This window comes from Triturus cristatus, chromosome 12, assembly GCF_964204655.1.
Source record: "Triturus cristatus chromosome 12, aTriCri1.1, whole genome shotgun sequence".
In the NCBI taxonomy this organism is placed as follows: Eukaryota; Metazoa; Chordata; class Amphibia; order Caudata; family Salamandridae; genus Triturus; species Triturus cristatus.
In genome coordinates this window covers 747,556,850-747,571,233 of record NC_140595.1, presented here as the reverse complement: position 1 = coordinate 747,571,233, position 14,384 = coordinate 747,556,850, and the positions used below count along the sequence as shown (strand labels likewise).

Here is a 14,384-nt window from a genome sequence, read left to right as displayed (position 1 = left end):
GAGAGCATTGTGGATGGCCATCGAATTAGCATGAAGAGCAGGCCAGGTGTTGTGAATGGTCCTCACTGTAGCATGAAGATCCTGTCAGACCTTGTTGACTGTGGTGGCTGGAGCTTCACGTTGGTGGTCACAACGAGTGGTTGGTGCTATAGTGCAGTGTTTCTGAACCCTTTGCATTTTGTCGAACCACACTGAATGATTACTGGAACCCAGAAACCCTCACTGAATTATTATTGAAATATGACCCCAGTCCAAGCAATTTCAATGATTTGAACTGCGAAACAATACACACACCTTATTCAAACAATGCAAACAATGCAGAAACAAGCATTTATTAAACAAAGGATGAAATATTTGCTTTAATTCACAAGTGGGATTCAAATAAAAAAATGTTCATACTAAAGGGGACGATGGAGCTTTTCTAAATTCAAATGAGGCCACTCGTAGTCCAGTCTATATTCTGTTTGTTGCACTTACATTGCTTCCAAAAATAAATCTCAGGATTTTGACTTAATTGTTGGCCTCCAATGTTTAGTTCCTTCACATTTTCAGAACATTTTAAAATAAGAATTTTGAAATTGTGCTCTTTTATTAATATACACTGTATTATTATGATAATATTTTAATTTTGTAAGCAATCCTGTGCCCCCTAAGTAGGCTTTGCAGACCCCTACGATTCCCCCGGACCACAGGCTAAGAACCACTGCTATAGCGCAAAGAGATGGAGTTTGTAGGAACTTTGCATTGACGAGTAGCAACAGTGGCAAGGTTTAGGCCTGAACAGGTATGTGAAGAGAAAATAATCTTCAGGAGAGCTCAACTGAGGCCACAACAATGGTCAGCAAGGGTCCATGGGCCCTTAGGTGCAGCACTTGGGTGTCAGCAACTCATTCCAGCAGGGTCTAGGTGCTGGTTCAATATGGTGGGAGCCTGTTTTATACCTGTTGCTCGGAACAGAAGGCCAGCAGACTAGCACTTAGAGTCACTCAGATAGTCCTGGTTTCAGGTGGAAACACGGGGCTCAACAGCAAGGCAGGACTCTGGGGTTCAAGGCAGACTCCAGGCAGCAAAGCAGTCCATCCAGGAGCATCAAAGCATCTTACGAAGTACACATCAGACAACCGCAGCAGGCAGTCTTCATGCCTTCATTGAAGTTGGGAGTAGGTTCTAGAGGTTTCTCTTAGAAGTGATTGAAAATTTACTGACTCCCCTGGGTCCAAGCTGGTTGCAGGAACAATGCTGTGGTGACAAGACCTTTGTGAGAAGGCAGAGCATGGCCTATTCAGTTGCACGTGGGCCTGTGCCAAGGTCTGCGTCCCCATCCTGCCAGGAGATGTCCCATTCAGTCACACCTAATCCCTTTATTGTGTGACTGTCTGGGAGGAATTCACAAAGTCTAACTGCCAGTTACACCCATGTGACCAGAGATAGGCTGCAGGCACCAAAAGGCTAAGGGCAGAAAAATGCCAACTTTCTAAAAGTGTTTGCTTTGTTCATCCTAAGTTGCCAGGTTATGCCTAAACATGGGTCTCTTGCTCACTTTGCCACTGTGTAAGTAAAACTTTATTGTTGGTAAGTTAAAACCTTACAATATAAAAGCATGCATCGTATTCATAAAATGGATACATTTCTTAAAAATTGTTAAAATAAAATTTTGGTTAAAACTCGACTTGACTTCTTAACTACTGTTAAAAGTCTCGTGAACCAGGTACGATCAGCGATTTGTTGACAGCCGACAAGGCGTTGGTACACTCAATGGTGGAGTTTCCCTCAGCTCTAACAGGACAGGGTTGGCGGCCCTGGTAGCTTCCAACTGGCTTAATGCTTTAGTTATAAATTTTGTTAGCCCGATATTCAACTTTGTGTTATCCGGGTTAAAAGCTGCTATTATGGCTTGGCGGCAAGATCGAATTCCAAGTCTCATCCATTCATCCCGCAATAGTGAGCATCTAAAAGCAAGCATTGTTGGGCATAAGCAGACTATGTGTTCCAACCCCTCAGTGTGGTAACCACACAGCCTGCATTGGATGTGGCTGTCTTTCCGGCGCCATTCTGGAAGATTTTTCAAGAAAGGCCATTCACACAACCTCAGTGCCATGAACTTTCGTTTTAGGTAAAGTGCTGTAGTACTTGATAGATGACGGGATTCTACTCCTGGGTTAAAGTTAGTGATTACTGCCCAGGCGTGTTTCCCTTTTGACAGTATTGCCCTGTCTGTGTGAAAGGACCACAACCTGGCGTTCTTCTTGATAACTAGCTTTAATGCGGACTGGGGGGGGTTTGTTCCCCAAAACTCCTAAATAACAAGTAATTGTAAGCAGTGCTCCAGGTGGAGCCGAAATTTATAGGTGGCATGACTTTTCTGAATTTCTTGCCAGAGTCTGGTCTCCAGTGAGTCTTCCCGGACTTGACGCGGTCTGTTACAAAGCTTTATCAATGCCCCTGCCTCTACGCCGTGATGGTCTAGTAATCCATATTCCAGGCGAACTTGTGCCGGTGATGCTGAATTCGGAAGATGGAATGCACGTTTAAAAATTTTAGTTATCAGTTTATTTAGAAGAGTGTTTGTGATTCCCTTCATGATCTCTTGGCCGTATGTCAGGGAATTAGATATTTTTGCCTTCATCACTTTTAACAGTGGGATAAAGCTGGGACCTAATAGTTTTTTTGACAGTTTCGTTGCTGCTGCCTCTAAAGCCAGAGCTTTGGTCCTCAGTGCTTCTTTTTGCTTAGAAAATGAGCTTCTGGAGTCTAAAAATATTCCTAGATACTTATAGTGAGATGTTGAGTCAATATTTACGTTGTTGAAGTGCCACCCTCCGCGCGACTTCTTGGGTTTCCCAAAGGTGATTGTTTTTGTTTTTGATAAGTTTAGCTCTAAGAGGTTATTTTCAGTGTAGGGGAGCAATTCATCTAGTAGCCTCTGTAAGCCCACCTTTGTGTGGCTGAGCAGCACCAAGTCATCGGCGTATAGGAGGTTGCTGATTCATACTCCATCTAATTGAGGGGGATGACAATTGATGCTGTCAAGGATTGGCGAAAGGTCCGATATAAACAGATTAAAAAGGAGTGGGGCCAGCACGCAACCTTGTTTTACTCCACTGCTGGTCTCAATCTTCCTGGAAACATGGGAGCCCTCGCCTAGCTTAATTCTTATCCACGTTTTAGAGTGGAGTTGAGCTATTGCTAGTAGCAAGGATTGGGGAACTCCCCAGCCTTTTAATTTTTGCCACAATAGGTCCCGAGGCACATGATCGAAGCCTGCTTTGAAGTCCACAAAGCAACAATGCAGTTGAGTATGTTGGATGGTAGCTTTCTCTATTAGAACAGATAATATCAGTAGGTTGGTTGTTGTTCCAGATTTGGCCACGAAACCTGTTTGATTGAATGGGAGGTGCTTTGTTTCATTTGCCCAGGTCAGGAGATCTTCCAATAGCATACTAGCATAGTATTTAGACTCCAAGTCAAGGAGGGCTATCATTCGATAATTACTAGGATTGTTTCTCTTCCCACTTTTGTAAATGGGGTGGATGATTGCACCTTTCCAGGAGTCAGGGACTTCGTAGTTTGATCGACATTCCAAAAACAATGGGGTCAGGTGCTCTGACCAAAATTCGGCTTCCGTTTTGAACATTGCCTGAGGGAGACCATTTGGACCTGGCGCGCCATCAGCCATGGCTTTCTTTATAGAGCATAGGATCCTGTACTTGATTCCTTCAGGTGTCACTATTGGCTTTTCAGTGAGTAAGTTAATGTTGTTCCTACTTGTGTGAATGGACTCTTTGGGTGTGCTAAAGGGTAAAGGTCTTGGTCTTGTTTGATTTGCGGCCTCCGGTGAAAGTATCATTGAATTTTTGCCACGGGATTCAAGCTAGCCTGGCTGATGAGGGCTGTTAGCCTGAAACTGGTCCCAGGATGATTTTTTCCAGTCCAGGGACAACATAGCTTGCCAGTTCGGGCTGGACTGTTCCCATGAGGCGCAGGTCAAGACTGGTTTGCATATAACTGTGTCTGACCTGGGGTGGCGAAGTGAGCTAAAGAACGATGATGGATTCAACCCAGATCTGTGACTGGGGGTGAATGTCTAAAAAGTTGCAGCGCTCCGTTCATCATCTCCTTGTGTTTACTTTGTTCGCCCTAAGTTGGCAGGATATGCCCAGACATGGGTCCCTGGCATTCTGCAGCACACATAGAAAGAGGAAGTAATAAGGATAAATAAAAAAAATCTCCTTGTTACACCTCTCCTGGGAAGTGGCCTTATGTGGCTTCACAAATGTGACTTAAGGTTTGCGTCACTCTTACACCACGTTGAGTGGTGCAAGACTTCAAGATTGACGCAAACCAGGTAGTAAATAGGCCTGCTAATTTATTATTCACTGCTCCAGGAAGGAGCACATCATAATGCCCTTTGTGGGCTAGTGTACATATATATTACTACAAGGAGATGTCATAATGTATGCCATAGAACATGCCATGACTGATGTAATATGGTGATGTCATAAGCAGTTCAAGGGAGGTGCAAGGTATAGTTAGCTCTGCTTCCTGTAACTGATGAATTTCTGTTTTAATTTAGTTCAAAACCTTAATGTTGTCGCTGACAAATTTACCTAACTATAATGTCACCTCAACATTTTTTTTTTTTCAATTAAAATACACACACACACACATATATCCTCTACATATCCATATACATTTATATATATATATATATATAAATATTTGGTCTTGCCTTAGCAGCGCTTGCACTGTCTCTTCCAGACATGCTGTACTCAGGTATGGACTTTAATCTCAGCTTATTTTCCATCAATCTTTTCAATTGGCTCCTGTTACTGTCCTTTGTAAATGGTGGCTTTTAGTGCGTCAATGGGCTTAGTAGTCCCTCCTTAGTACCAACAACAGCTTAGTACCGCAACAGCGTTTTTTAATTAACCCCTTTGGAAAGCTTGGGAAATTTAAGTGGAACTGACAAAACAATTCAGTTATTTCAGTAATTGCCTGCTGTTTCAGGAAGAGCATGCTCTGCCGCAGCCACATATTTTTTTTAACCAGCATGGCACACCTGTGAAATTTGAGTGCAACTGACAAAACAATTCAGTTATTTCATTAATTACTCAAATGCACCACTAAGCCTTATAATTCAATAAATTAAAATAATGGAGTCGACTTCGATGTTTAGCAAAAACCACAGTGGCGATATGACCATCCATGTCGTTATGTAAAAGAAGGGGAACATTCAGGCATGTTTCCACAGACTAATCTTGCCACTCCAAAATGCAAAGATATTGAATAGCAGTAAAAAAACTACTGCAGCGATATAACCAGCCATGTCATTATGTGGAAGAAGGGGAACATTCATGCCCTTTTCTACAGACAAATCTCATCACTACAACATGCAAAGACACAGAATAGCAGTTGCCAAGTTGAAGGTTTGCTTTCACTAAATTATTCTTTGACAGTAAATATTTCAGCTTTCAGTACAGATTCAAAGATTGCTTGCATACATGTAACCCTCTCATGTCCTGCAGTAGTGTTTCATCCGACAACAGTGTAGTTTAATGTGCTCAAGGAATCGAGTTTGTGCTCATGTGGCAATGTGGGCAGTGCTAAAGTCAGAATAGCAAGCACATTTGGCATTTTCCTGTCATTTACAGAAAAGAGGTTCTGTCTGGTGCCCCCTCTTGCAGTGTAAACAATATGGTACATCACACTTCCATTCCCTCTGGATGCCACCTTTTCACATCACAGGTCTCTGTGGGGGCCACTGCTAACACTCATTTACAGGAAACAAACTACAAACAAGCATTGGCATAGCCAATAAGTCTCGCTTTTGGGACCTTCTAAGTATTTAGTTATGCAGCACAATATCCTTGCTGGAACCACATCAACTGTTGCGTGGCTAAACACATATAAGGTCCCAAAGGCGAGACCTATTGGCTATGCCAATGCTTGGTGTGGTTGTGTGTATGGTTGTTTGTGTGGTTGTGTGTGTGTGTGGTTGTGTGTGTGTGGTTGTGTGTGTGGTTGTGTGTGTGTGTGGTGTGTGTGGTTGTGTGGTTGTGTGTGTGGTTGTGTGTGTGTGGTTGCGTATATGTGGATGTGTGTGTGTGGTTGTGTGTGTGTGTGGTTGTGTGTGTGGTTGTGTGGTTGTGTGTGTGGTTTTGTGTGTGGTTGTGTGGGTGGTTGTGTGGGTGGTTGTGTATGCGTGTGTGGTTGTGTGTGTGGTTAGGTGTGTGTGTGGTTGTGTGTGTGGTTGTGTGTGTGGTTGTGTGTGTGGTTGTATGTGTGGTTGTGTGTGTGGTTGTGTGTGTGTGGTTGTGTGTGTGGCTGTGTGTGTGGTTGTGCATGTGGGGGGGGTTGTGTGTGTGTGTGTGGTTGTATGTGTGGTTGTGTGTGTGGTTGTGGTTGGGTGTGTGGTTGTGTGTGGTTGTGTGTGGTTGTATGTGTGGTTGTATGTCGTTGTGTGTGGTTGTGTGTGTGGTTGTGTGTGTGTGGTTGTGTGTGTGGTTGTGGTTGTGTGTGTGTGGTTGTGTGTCTGATTGTGTGTGTGGTTGTGTGTGTGGTTATGCATGGCTATGTGTGTGGTTTTGTGTGGTTGAGTGTGTGTGGTTGTGTGTGTGTGTGGTTGTGTGTGTGGTTTTGTGTGTGTGTGGTTGTGTGTGTGGTTGTGGTTGTGTGTGTGTGTGGTTGTGTGTATGCTTGTGTGTGGTTGTGGTTGTGTGTGTGGTTGTATGTTGTTGTGTGTGTGGTTGTGTGTGTGTGGTTATGTGTGTGGTTGTGTGTGTGGTTGTGTGTGGTTGTGGTTGTGTATGTGTGTGGTTGTGTGTGTGGTTGTGTGTGTGTGTGTGGTTGTGTGTGTGGTTGTGTGTGCGGTTTTGTGTGTGGTTGTGGTTGTGTGTGTGGTTGTGTGTGTGGTTGTGGTTGTGTGTGTGGTTGTGTGGTTGTGTGTGTGGTTTTGTGTGTGGTTGTATGGGTGGTTATGTGGGTGGTTGTTTGGGTGGTTGTGTGTGGGTATGGTTGTGTGTGGTTGCATGTGTGGTTGTGTGTGTGGTTGTGTGTGTGGTTGTGGTTGTGTGTGTGGTTGTGTTTGTGGTTGTGTGTGTGGTTTTGGTTGTTTGTGGGTGCAGTTGTGGGTACGGGTGTGGTTGTGGTTGTGTGTAGGTGTGGTTGTGGGTACGGGTGTGGTTGTGGGTGTGGGTGGATGTGTGGTTGGGTGTGGTTGGGTGTGGCTGTATGTGTGGTTGTGTGTGTTGTTGTGGTTGTGTGTGTGTGTGGTTGTGATTGTGTGTGTGTGGTTGTGTGTATGTGGTTGTGCGGGTGTGGTTGTATGTGTGGTTGTGTGTGTGTGTGTGGTTGTGTGTGTGATTGTGTGTGCGGTTTTGTGTGTGGTTGTGGTTGTGTGTGTGGTTGTGTGTGTGGTTGTGGTTATATGTGTGGTTGTGGTTGTGTTTGTGTGTGTGGTTGTGGTTGTGTGTCTGGTTGTGTGGGTGTGTGTGGTTTTGTGTGTGGTTGTGTGGGTGGTTATGTGGGTGGTTGTGTGGGTGGTTGTGTGTGTGTGTGTGGTTGTGTGTGTGTGGTTGTGTGTGTGGTTGTGTGTGTGGTTGTGGTTGTGTGTGTGGTTGTGTTTGTGGTTGTGTGTGTGGTTTTGGTTGTGTGAGGGTGCAGTTGTGGGTACGGGTGTGGTTGTGGTTGTGGTTGTGTGTAGGTGTGGTTGTGGGTACAGGTGTGGTTGTGGGTGTATGTGGATGTGTGGTTGGGTGTGGTTGGGTGTGGCTGTGTGTGTGGTTGTGTGTGTGGTTGTGGTTGTGTGTGTGTGTGGTTGTCTGTATGTGGTTGTGTGTGTGTGGTTGTGTGTATGGTTGTGTGTGTGTGTATGTGTGGTTGTGTGTGTGTGTTTGTGTGTGTGGTTGTGTGTGTGGTTATGTGTGTGGTTGTGTGTGTGTGTGGTTGTATGTGTGGTTGTGTGTGTGGTTGTGGTTGTGTGTGTGGTTGTGTGTGTGTGTGGTTGTGTGTGTGGCTGTGTGTGTGTGTGGTTGTGTGTGTGGTTGTGGTTGTGTGTGTGGTGTGGTTGTGTGTGGTTGTGTGTGTGTGGTTGTGGTTGTGTGTGTGTGGTTGTGGGTGTGGTTGGGTGTGGTTGTGGTTGTGTGTGTGTTTGTGGGAGTGGTTGTGTGGGTGTGGTTGTGTGTGTAGTTGTTTGTGTGGTTGTATGTGTGGTTGGGTGTGGCTGTGTGTTTGTGTGGTTGGGTGTGTGCGTGGTTGGTTTTGTGGTTGTAGTTGTGTGTGTGGTTGTGTGTGTGTGGTTGTGTGTATGGTTGTGTGTGGTGTTGTGTGTGGTTGTGTGTTGTGTGTGGTTGTGTGTGTGGTTGTGTGTGTGGTTGTGTGTGTGTGGTTGTGTGTGTTGTGTGGTGGTTGTGGTTGTGTATGTGGTTGTGTGTGTTGTGTGTTGTGTGAGTGGTTGCGTGTGTGGTTGTGTATGTGGTTGTGTGTGTGTGGTTGTGGTTGTCTGTGTGTGGTTGTGGGTGTGTGTGGTTGTGGATATTGTTGGATGTGGTTGTGTGTGTGTATGGGTGTGGTTGTGGGTGTGTTGTGTGTGTGGTTGTGTGGGTGTGGTTGTGTGTGTGGTTGTGGTTGTGTGTGTGGTTGTGTGTGTGGTTGTGTGTGTGGTTGTAGTTGTGTGTGTGGTTGTGTGTGTGTGGTTGTGTGTATGGTTGTGTGTGGTGTTGTGTGTGGTTGTGTGTTGTGTGTGGTTGTGTGTGTGGTTGTGTGTGTGGTTGTGTGTGTGTGGTTGTGTGTGTTGTGTGGTGGTTGTGGTTGTGTATGTGGTTGTGTGTGTTGTGTGTTGTGTGAGTGGTTGCGTGTGTGGTTGTGTATGTGGTTGTGTGTGTGTGGTTGTGGTTGTCTGTGTGTGGTTGTGGGTGTGTGTGGTTGTGGATATTGTTGGATGTGGTTGTGTGTGTGTATGGGTGTGGTTGTGGGTGTGTTGTGTGTGTGGTTGTGTGGGTGTGGTTGTGTGTGTGGTTGTGGTTGTGTGTGTGGTTGTGTGTGTGGTTGTGTGTGTGGTTGTGTGTGGTTGTGTGTGGTTGTGTGTGGTTTTGTGTGTGGTTGTGTGTGTGTGGTTGTGTGTGTGTGGTTGTGCGGGGTTGTGTGTGTGTGGTTGTGTGTGTGTGTGGTTGTGTGTGTGGTTGTGGGTTTGGTTGTGTGGTTGTGCGTGTGGTTGTGTGTGTGGTTGTGTGGTTGTGCATGTGGTTGTGTGTGTGGTTGTGTGTGTGGTTGTGTGTAGGGGTTGTGTGTATGGTTATGTGTGGTTGTGTATGTGTGGTTGTGGGTGTGTGTGATTGTGTGTGTGTGGGTGGTTGTGTGTGTGTGTGGTTGTGTGTGTGTGTGTGGTTGTATGTGTGGTTGTGTGTGGTTGTGGATGTGTGTGTGTGGTTGTGGTTATGTGTGTGTGTGTGTGTGTGTGTGTGGTTGTGTGTGTGGTTGTGCGTGTGGATGTGGTTGTATGTATGGTTGTGGTTGTGTGTGTGGTTGTGATTGTGTGAGTGACAGTATTACTAAAAGCATCTCAAAATAAAGGAACACAAACATCGAGTTTGTGGAAAGAGAAAGCACGTTGTAAGTCAAACGGGTGCAGCAAAGCATTAACACAACAGCAAAACAAACAAGATCACTTAGCAAAGACTGAGTGCTGATAATGGATACACACAGCCCATCATCTTAAGAGTTCGATTGCAGCCAATGTGCACTCAAACATGCCCCCTCCTTGTGAGTTTCACCCCATATTTCATGAGTTGTAACTGCTGCACCCACCATAGCGCTTTGAGATCTAAAGCGCTTCCTAGGTCTAATCGATTAACCAGTCGCCAACATGCTGTGCTTTTAAAGAGAATGTGCCAAAAGTTTCCAGCTTCCTCATCATGTCCTCATGAAAGTGCCAACGAAAGGACTCCCTGAATGGTGCAATGGACATGAAGCAGCCGCTGCGATCAGAAATAAACACTGTGAACGTTGTCCAGTTTCACAGTAACATTTCCTTAATGTTCTTTAAGTCACAAAACAGTAATTCTAAAAGCATCTCAAAATAAAGGAACACAAACATCGAGTATGTGGAAAGAGAAAGCACATTGTAAGTCAAATGGGCGCAGCAAAGCATTAACACAACAACTTGTTCTTTGATGTTGGATGTTCTTTGAACGAGAACATCAAAGGGGCACCGCGAAAGTGATTGCGGGCGAAAGTGAAAGTGATCGCGGGCGCTTAATGAGCATGACGAGGTTTGCCAGCCTCTGCTCCTAAGCGGGCACCCGCGCACATGCACTGTAGCTCTAGGCTGGCAATGGTAGTATTTTTTTGAGCCCTCACAAAAAGTCTCGCCAGACAAGCGCATGCGCTGGGTCAGGCGGGACCTAAAAACTAAACATAAAAAAGGAAAGAAATTACAGCACCAAAAACTCAAACTTTCACATATGCCAGACCGATCGCAATGCAAATGCTTGTTTTTTTCTTGTGTGCTGGAACCGCCTCTGTGCTCCTCCAAACTGGGGGGGGCAGTAAGCGGTTTGGAGTCTGCTCACTCTACAAAAACCAAATCACTCCTTCACCACTTCCATAAAGGTGCAGATGTTCATGAATTGCGAACTATGTTATAAATCCCTATTATAAATACATACTAGCAGTCACTGGTAAATACAAGTGCCTTCATATGTTTAACATTAGGGGACTATTTCTCAGATAGATGTATAAATGTGCACAAGCAAAATACAGTCACTCAAATTGAAGGTATCCAATGGCTAGAGTGGGCTGACCCAGTGCCCTAACCTGTGTTCCGTGGTGAAAACAAGCATATTTTGATTGACATCTGAGCAGATAAATGGATTGGGCCCTAAAGAGTGTTGATTAACCCCACATCATGAATATATTTTTATTATATATCTATCTATATATATATATATATATATATATATATATATATATATATATTACCTACTGGCGGTCGCCAGTAGGTAGTTATAGTTAGGACCCTGTTTCCATAGGAAAACCGCAACATTCTATTTTGAATAACTTTGTCGCCAGTCGACGAATCCTCGCGAAATTTTCAAAACTAATGGGGCGCTACGCTCCGCTTCTACCCTGAAAGTCTCGGGGGGATTCGTCAAGCGGGGGCTGAGAAAAAAGGGGGGTCCCAAAACGCGTTTTCCCCATGCATTTTTCCATAGGACCTTTAGACACAGCTACAGCCCGAACGGCTGAACAGAGTTACTTGAAATTTGGCAGAGAGGTAGTCTACAGGTCAAGGAAGTGCCTTTTGTAGGTCTGGTGTAAATCTGTTCAGTAGTTCCTGAGAAAATAGCATTTAAATCAATATATATATCTGTGGCAGCTTACCGTGCGCTTACCGTGCGCTTACGGTAAGCTTACCGTACGCGTACGGTGCCGTGCGCGAGCTCAAATCTGATTGGTTGTCACATGACTGTAAACATTCGAATCGGACGAAATCAGGAAGTGTCGGCCACCATTTTGTGTGTTTCACACAGAAAAAAAAGGGAGATAACTTGAAAAGGGGGCAAGGAAGAGAGTTACAGACCCCCTAACATTTGAAAGGGGGTCAAAGAAGGACAGAAAAGTTAAAAAAAAACATTTATTAATTTTAAAAAAAAATCGCGGGGTACGCGTACGGTAAGCTTACGGTAAGCTTACCGTACGCGTACGGTAGAAAAAAAAAATAAAAATAGAAATAAAATTCAGATTTAAGTGTTTAGATATTAGGGGGCTCTAAAAAGAGCCGTTGTGTTTATGAAGTGATTTTTTAGTGGTACCTACAAGTAAGTACCGATGCAGAGTCTAAGGTTCAAGAGGAAGACTCTGTTCCCTTCATCAGTGAAGTGTACACCATCTCCTCTATAAATGTCTTGCATGTCGTAACGCAAGTTGTTGTGGTAAATAGAACCCATACCATAGTCTCGGAGGAAAGCAGAAACAGATTTGTTGACGTGCTTTCTTGCTTTGTCAATCTGCGGACAAAAATGATTGGAACAGTTCCATTTTTGCCTTTGGCATATGTTAGAATACACAAAGGCAGTTTTAGGGAAAAGTGAAAACAGTTGTGCAAAGGTCTCCTTCATAAGCATTTCCAGACCTACCCCAGTCAAAGTGCCTAGGTCATTGCCACCACAGTGCACTATTATGAGGTCAGGGTGTTGGATTTGCATGAAGGATTTCACCAATGGCATCAATTGGTGCCACTTTAACCCTCTCTGACCAATCCATTTAATGTCTACATTTGGCAAAGCAAGGTCTCTCACCATACCTGTTTTCTCTGCATACTTTTCACTCCAGAAGACATAGCTGTGCCCTACAATCCACACTGTGAACATCTTCAAAGGAGATCTGGATGCACTCAGGAGGTGTATTTCAGTAGAATGGGAAAAAGAAATGAAACACATTTTGGAAATGGAGGCATACATATTTTTTTAAAATAAAAATAACTCATTGGCTGTTTCATACCATTCTACAATAAAAACTAGGCTGTATGTGTCAATTTATAGAAGCATGTTTTGTATTGGTACAGAAAAATGTGTTACCAAAGAACAGTACTATGGATTTGCTGTTAGGTTTGAAAAGTCAAGCACTCTTGCTCTTTGGAAATGAAACATTGTGTGGTGAACTTCTGACCTAAGTCCAAACAGCAGTGTTCCATGAGCTGTTGCTATGGTAGCAGGCAGAAGTCAAGTTGGGGGAAGGGTACTAGGCAGAAGTCAAGTTGGGGGAAGGGTACTTTTGGAAAAGGGTTGGTTTTCAACCAATAGAAATGTGTGATTACATTTGAAAAAAAGGGGGAAGCACTGAGATTTGAAATTAACATGTATATGTGTGGAAAAAGAGAGGGAAACATTGCCATTATCTGGTTCTGCTGAGAGGAGAGAGGTGTACAGAACAGAGATCCTGGCTCTGATAATCTGCTGTTTGAGTGCCACATTTCTTTCACAACTAACTAATTTTAAAGGTAAGTTATGAGTTTGAGAGGGGATGTATATGGTAAATTAAGAAATGAATAATAGAATTGGAATTCCTTTTGTTGAAGTTGTGTTTATCATTTTGTGTTTTGGGAGAAATTTAAATGTAAGGAACATGTAAAATAATATGGACTATGTTTTCACCATAAATTAAGGTGTACTGGTATAAATGAGGAATATTTTTAGGGTTTTAGGTTGCAGTCAGTAATGCAAATACATTCAGCATCACTAAGGCAGGTTGCCCTTGCTGGAGTGTAGTTAGTCACCCAGGTTACACATGTTGCTGGTCTCAAAAAGCTGTTTGGACATGTGCTGGTTTCAGAATCTGAAAAGTGGATTCAAAATGTGTCAGACTGTAAAAGTACTTATCACTTGCAAAAAAAAGATTAGTAAGTGTGCTTTCCAATTGGCAAAGAAATTTCGTTTTCTGACTAATATCAAACCATGACTCTGTGTGCAAAGAGGAATTATAGAAAGACATTTATTGTGTATTTCTCTGGTAATTTTACATTTGCATTAGTAGGAAAGGGGGAGCTATTTTTTATGCAGAAGCAGACTCTTAGCACACACCCAGCTGCTTATCCTGTAGAATCATGCATAGTATTCACAACCGAGTGGGGTTTGAGGTTGCAGTGAGTAATGCAAATACATTCAGCATCACTAAGGCTGGTTGCCCTTGCTGGAGTGTAGTCAGTCACCCAGGTTACACATGTTGCTGGTCTCAAAAAGCTGTTTGGACATGTGCTGGTTTCAGAATCTGAAAAGTGGATTCAAAATGTGTCAGACTGTAAAAGTACTTATCACTTGCCAAAAAAAGAGTAGTAAGTGTGCTTTCCAATTGGCAAAGAAATTTCGTTTTCTGACTAATATCAAACCATGACTCTGTGTGCAAAGAGGAATTATAGACAGAGATTTATTGCGTATTACTCTGCTAATTTTACATTTGCATTAGTAGGAAAGGGGGAGCTATTTTTTCTGCAGAAGCAGACTCTTAGCACACACCCAGCTGCTTATCCTGTAGAATCATGCATAGTATTCACAACCGAGTGGGGTTTGCGGTTGCAGTCAGTAATGCAAATACATTCAGCATCACTAAGGCTGGTTGCCCTTGCTGGAGTGTAGTCAGTCACCCAGGTTACACATGTTGCTGGTCTCAAAAAGCTGTTTGGACATGTGCTGGTTTCAGAATCTGAAAAGTGGATTCAAAATGTGTCAGACTGTAAAAGTACTTATCACTTGCCAAAAAAAGAGTAGTAAGTGTGCTTTCCAATTGGCAAAGAAATTTCGTTTTCTGACTAATATCAAACCATGACTCTGTGTGCAAAGAGGAATTATAGACAGAGATTTATTGTGTATTACTCTGGTAATTTTACATTT

At 43.6% G+C, this 14,384-nt stretch overlaps 1 protein-coding gene across 1 annotated transcript in view; it reads right to left on the bottom strand.

Moving 5' to 3' along the window:
* The window catches only part of LOC146782673 (extracellular calcium-sensing receptor-like), a 141,708-nt gene that overhangs the window by 12,912 nt on the left and 114,412 nt on the right, over window positions 1-14,384 (bottom strand). The window lies entirely within an intron of this gene.